This window comes from Salvelinus alpinus, chromosome 7 (genome assembly GCF_045679555.1).
Source record: "Salvelinus alpinus chromosome 7, SLU_Salpinus.1, whole genome shotgun sequence".
In the NCBI taxonomy this organism is placed as follows: domain Eukaryota; kingdom Metazoa; phylum Chordata; class Actinopteri; order Salmoniformes; family Salmonidae; genus Salvelinus; species Salvelinus alpinus.
In genome coordinates, this window is record NC_092092.1 from 3,182,603 (window position 1) to 3,188,963 (window position 6,361).

The window sequence follows — 6,361 nt, forward strand, 5'->3', positions numbered from 1 at the left end:
TACTTGCACTGCTACGAAGTAAACCTTCAATTGTTCTCCACTATTCCACCCGCTAAACCCCCCCCCCCCCCCCCCCCTCCATCCCAAGTTGTCCCAGTGACTGGCAGACCACCCCTTGTCCACCTGTATCCCAGGGCCTTTGAGAGATTGGGACCCATCCTTTTAAAAGATCACACAGTGCCACCCACAGAACGGAAGCAGATTTAACTGCCTCAAGCATTTCACCTCCATTGTGATGCGTACTTGAAGTTAAAGAAGATAGAGGCATTTAAAACTCTTGCATATCTTCATTTATTTCCACAATTAATTAATAATATGCGTAATATTGTAGGCACTTCATACGAAGGATTGTTACCTATAACCAGGACTGGCATTACAAAAATTACATTTTTTTGGGCCAAACAATTATTTTTTGGGGGAAACATGTGTTGTGATTCATCCTATGCTCTATCCCTAACATCATTAACCCTTAGCAACAGATGTGGGATACATACAAACACACTCACCACCCTTCCCCAACAACCAACCACAAGCTCAGATGTTCAACAGTTGTTCCTTCCCAGAGCCCAACTCGAGAAGACTTGATGTGCGAATGCATATACAGTTGTAGCGGTTTGAGAAGGCCATGCAAAATTGGCAAGAATGGGGAAATTTGATTAACCAATGTCAAGTCTTAGGTGATGGAGCTCAGATACGCCCCCGTTCCCCTGGAATACACACACGCTGGTCCCCTGTTGTGACCATTATCCCAAGCTTCTCTGAGCAGTCAGACCTTTCGGTTATTGTGTGTCGCCAGTGCCAGAAAAATGTGTCCCCTCTTTTGTTGTTAGAGTGTGACCCCCTTCCCATGGGTTACTGCAGCTATTGTTGCCAGCAATGCCGCAACCTGGGTGGGGGACTCCACCGGAATTCCCACCGGCTAGGTACAAGGTCGTCAAAATTCTCATTAGCAGCTTTGAGGAATTCCTTGTGTATTATGCTCTCCCATCAGGGGGCTTTGGCTTTGTAGGACCAAACCTGCCAGGCAGGCTCAGACTCTTGAGGGGGCGGTGGTTCTCTAGTGGGTCTCTGACCACATGTATCTTTCTGTCTTGTCTGCGTATAGGCAACTTGCAGTAGGCCTATAAAACAGATAAGGACTTCTCCTCAGTGTATGGATCGCTCAGGTAGTGGACCTCACCTAGTGGACCTCACCTAGTGGATCTCACCTAGTGGACCTCACCTACTGGATCTCTCCTAGTGGATCTTTTCTACTGGACCTCACCCAGTGGACCTCTCCTAGTTGACCTCACCTAGTGGACCTCACCTAGTGAACCTTTACCTAGTGGACCTCACCTAGTGGACCTCACCTAGTGGTCCTCGCCTAGTGGACCTTTACCTAGTGGACCTCTCCTAGTGGACCTCACCTAGTGGACCTCACCTAGTGGACCTTTACCTAGTGGACCTTTACCTAGTGGACCTCTCCTGGTGGACCTCACCTAGTGGACCTCACCTAGTGGACCTTTACCTAGTGGACCTTTACCTAGTGGACCTCACCTAGTGGACCTCACCTAGTGGACCTCACCTAGTGGAACTCACCTAGTGGACCTCACCTAGTGGACCTTTACCTAGTGGATCTCACCTAGTGCACAGTTCTGAGGCTTGGTGTGTGTGTTAAGAGAGCTATCGAAACAGATTATGTGTGTATGTGTGTGTGTTGAGAGAGAGAGAGATACACATTTTACTGTTATTGCATGGATTACTGTGTTTACTCGTTTGACTCCACAAATAATTACTTTTGTTGTCAAAAGTTGTATTGTGTTTGTTCATCATATAGCGTTCAGTGTTTCTGTATTCCCAATGTACATACTGTACACTGTATTCATTCCAGTGTGTGTCTACTCCAGGAATTTTAGCAATTATTCTGTATATTACAGTGGGTGTGATGTGTGGGCAATAATTATATGTTTCTGGTCAATTGAGAGTATAGGTTGAGCTGTTGTTTTGCTGTTTGGGATACTTGTTATGTAATTTGTTGTTTTGCTCCTTTGGGATACTTATTGTGTCATTTGTTGTTGTTGATGCTAGAACGTCAGTTTGATTCAGATTACATTCTCAATGAGTAGACAGTGTATGAAGTCAGAACGTCTGCTGTCTCAGCCACTAACTGTCACCAAGGGAGTACCCCAAGGCTCGATCCTAGGCCCCACGATGTTCTCAACTTACAACAAAAAAAACATAGCTCAGGTAATAGGACGCTCTCTCATCTATGTATATGCAGATGATACAGTCTTATGCTCAGCTGGACCCTTCCCGGATTTTGTGTTAAATGCTCTACAACAAAGCTTTCTTAGTGTCCAACAAGCTTTCTCTGCCCTTAACCTTGTTCTGAACACCTCCAAAACAAAGGTCATGTGGTTTGGTAAGAATAATGCCTCTCTTCCCACAGGTGTTATTACTACCTCTGAGGGTTGAGAGCTTGAGGTAGACACCTCATTCAAGTACTTGGGAGTACTGGCTAGACGGTACACTGTCCTTCTCTCAGCACATATCAAAGCTGCAGGCTAAAGTTAAATCTAGACTTGGTTTCCTCTATCATAATCGCTCCTCTTTCACCGCCAGCTGACAAACTAATCCTGATTCAGATGACCATCATACCCATGCTTGATTAAGGAGAAGTAATGTATTGATCGGCAGGTGCAGGTACATGTACATTACCATTCGGCCATCGGATTGGCCACCAATGCTCCTTATAGGACACATCACTGCACTCTATACTCCTCTGAAAATTGGTCATCTCTGTATACCAGTTGCAAGACCCACTGGTTGATGCTTATTTATAAAACCCTCTTAGGCCTCACTCTCCACTTTCTGAGATATCTACCGCAGCCCTCATCCTCCACATACAACAACCGTACTGCCGGTCACATTCTGTTAAAGGTCCCCAAAGCACACACATCCCTGGGTCGCTCCTCTTTTCAGTTCGCTGCATCTAGTGACTGGAACGAGCTGCAACAAACACTCAAACTGGACAGTTTTATCTCAATCTCCTAATTCAAAGACTCAATCATGGACACTGTTACTGAGAGTTGTGGCTGCTTTGTGTGATGTATTGTTGTCTCTACCTTCTTGCCCTTTGTGCTGTTGTCTGTGCCCAATAATGTTTGTACCATGTTTTGTGCTGCTACCATGTTGTGTTGCTACCATGTTGTTGTTATGTTGTATTGCTATCATGCTGTGTTGTCATGTGTTGCTGCCTTGCTATGTTGTTGTCTTAGGTCTCTCTTTATATAGTGCTGTGTTGTCTCTCTTCTCGTGATGTGTGTTTTGTCCTATATATACAGTGGGGAGAACAAGTATTTGATACACTGCCGATTTTGCAGGTTTTCCTACTTACAAAGCATGTAGAGGTCTGTCATTTTTATCATAGGTACACTTCAACTGTGAGAGACGGAATCTAAAACAAAAATCCAGAAAATCACATTGTATGATTTTTAAGTAATTAATTTGCATTTTATTGCATGACATAAGTATTTGATCACCTACCAACCAGTAAGAATTCCGGCTCTCACAGACCTGTTAGTTTTTCTTTAAGAAGCCCTCCTGTTCTCCACTCATTACCTGTATTAACTGCACCTGTTTGAACTCGTTACCTGTATAAAAGACACCTGTCCACACACTCAATCAAACAGACTCCAACCTCTCCACAATGGCCAAGACCAGAGAGCTGTGTAGGGACATCAAGGATAAAATTGTAGACCTGCACAAGGCTGGGATGGGCTACAGGACAATAGGGAAGCAGCTTGGTGAGAAGGCAACAACTGTTGGCGCAATTATTAGAAAATGGAAGAAGTTCAAGATGATGGTCAATCACCCTCGGTCTGGGGCTCCATGCAAGATCTCACCTCGTGGGGCATCAATGATCATGAGGAAGGTGAGGGATCAGCCCAGAACTACACGGCAGGACCTGGTCAATGACCTGAAGAGAGCTGGGACCACAGTCTCAAAGAAAACCATTAGTAACACACTACGCCGTCATGGATTAAAATCCTGCAGCGCACGCAAGGTCCCCCTGCTCAAGCCAGCGCATGTCCAGGCCCGTCTGAAGTTTGCCAATGACCATCTGGATGATCCAGAGGAGGAATGGGAGAAGGTCATGTGGTCTGATGAGACAAAAATAGAGCTTTTTGGTCTAAACTCCACTCGCGGTGTTTGGAGGAAGAAGAAGGATGAGTACAACCCCAAGAACACCATCCCAACCGTGAAGCATGGAGATGGAAACATCATTCTTTGGGGATGCTTTTCTGCAAAGGGGACAGGACGACTACACCGTATTGAGGGGAGGATGGATGGGGCCATGTATCGCAAGATCTTGGCCAACAGCCTCCTTCCCTCAGTAAGAGCATTGAAGATGGGTCGTGGCTGGGTCTTCCAGCATGACAACGACCCAAAACACACAGCCAGGGCAACTAAGGAGTGGCTCCGTAAGAAGCATCTCAAGGTCCTGGAGTGGCCTAGCCAGTCTCCAGACCTGAACCCAATAGAAAATCTTTGGAGGGAGCTGAAAGTCCGTATTGCCCAGCGACAGCCCCGAAACCTGAAGGATCTGGAGAAGGTCTGTATGGAGGAGTGGGCCAAAATCCCTGCTGCAGTGTGTGCAAACCTGGTCAAGAACTACAGGAAACGTATGATCTCTGTAATTGCAAACAAAGGTTTCTGTACCAAATATTAAGTTCTGCTTTTCTGATGTATCAAATACTTATGTCATGCAATAAAATGCAAATTAATTACTTAAAAATCATACAATGTGATTTTCTGGATTTTTGTTTTAGATTACGTCTCTCACAGTTGAAGTGTACCTATGATAAAAAATTACAGACCTCTACATGCTTTGTAAGTAGGACAACCTGAAAAATCGGCAGTGTATCAAATACTTGTTCTCCCCACTGTATATATATATTTTTTTTTTTAAATCCCAGGCCACTGTCCCCGCAGGAGGCCTTTTGCCTTTTGGTAGGCCATCATTGTAAATAAGAATTTGTTCTTAACTGACTTGCCTGGTTACATAAAGGTTAAATAAAACAAAACAAAACAAATAAAATATACAGTATATCACACATTCTTCTGAGTCGTTCCATCTGAAAAAAACACCAGAAAGGGGATTGACACCCACCATCTCAGATTGGTCTGAAATTGTAGTTAGAAACAGAAAAACTTCCTGAGACATTGTTTTGTTGAAAGATAAATTGAGCTAATTGATTGCACCTAAATTGGCCATATCAATTTCTTGGATTCTTATAATATTCAATAAATATAGTACCCAACATCCGATTTGGAACAAAACCTCTTCTCAACAATGATTTAAGATATGAGGATTTCAAATAAATAGTCCAAAGTCACCCGAAGTCCCCCCCCAAATCCCACACCAAGCCCACCCCAACAGCAACACTACCCGTTCTCTAGGTGTGTAGTATGACGTGTGGCTTGGACTATTGTTTATTCATACTATGTAATGAAATCACAGTGAATTTGTTGATGGTTTTTTTTCTCCCTTGTTCAAGTAAATTAACCATTGATGTTGCTTGCATTTTACCCACCAAAAATGAGTGTGAAAGTACCAGATTTTTCCCACTAGATGTCGCTTTTCTGGTCTCTCTCGATACACCCCCTGGTCTCTCTCTATACACCCCCTGGTCTCTCCACATATACACCCTCTGTAGATCAACATCGATGGTGTGTAGATTACAATGTCTGGGGATGAAAGTTCAGACTATCCAAGGAATAACTCAAACCAGATCAGACTATCCTGAATTTACCCCTACGGGGAATAACTCCAACCAGATCAGACTATCCTGAATTTACCCCTCTGCCCCTACAGGGAATAACTCCAACCAGATCAGACTATCCTGAATATACCCCTACAGGGAATAACTCCAACCAGATCAGACAACCGATTACAACACTAGGCCAATAGTGTTGTCACCTCTTAAACAGTGTGTGTGTGTGTGTGCGTGGAGGCTTTCAGAAGGGTGATATGTCTACGTCAGAGACATAAAATCATCCCACAACAGTAACGCCATACATACCCCTCCACCGCTCTCCAGTCCCCAGCTGCCCCACATCTCACAGAGGAGAGCACAGGTCTCACTTCACATATTGTTGATGGTCTAAAAAACATTCACCCAAAATTACACCATACATACTCCTTTACATCCTCCACCCCTACCCCCCTGACTCATCCCTAGACATCCCGCCCATAGAACACAACCCAACACCTGAACCGCATAACAGCAGTGACGTCATCCCCCCCACCCCTCTGACTCATCCCTAGACACCCCGCCCATATTGTCTCGAGATAGAGGGGTGATAGAAAGAAAGAAAG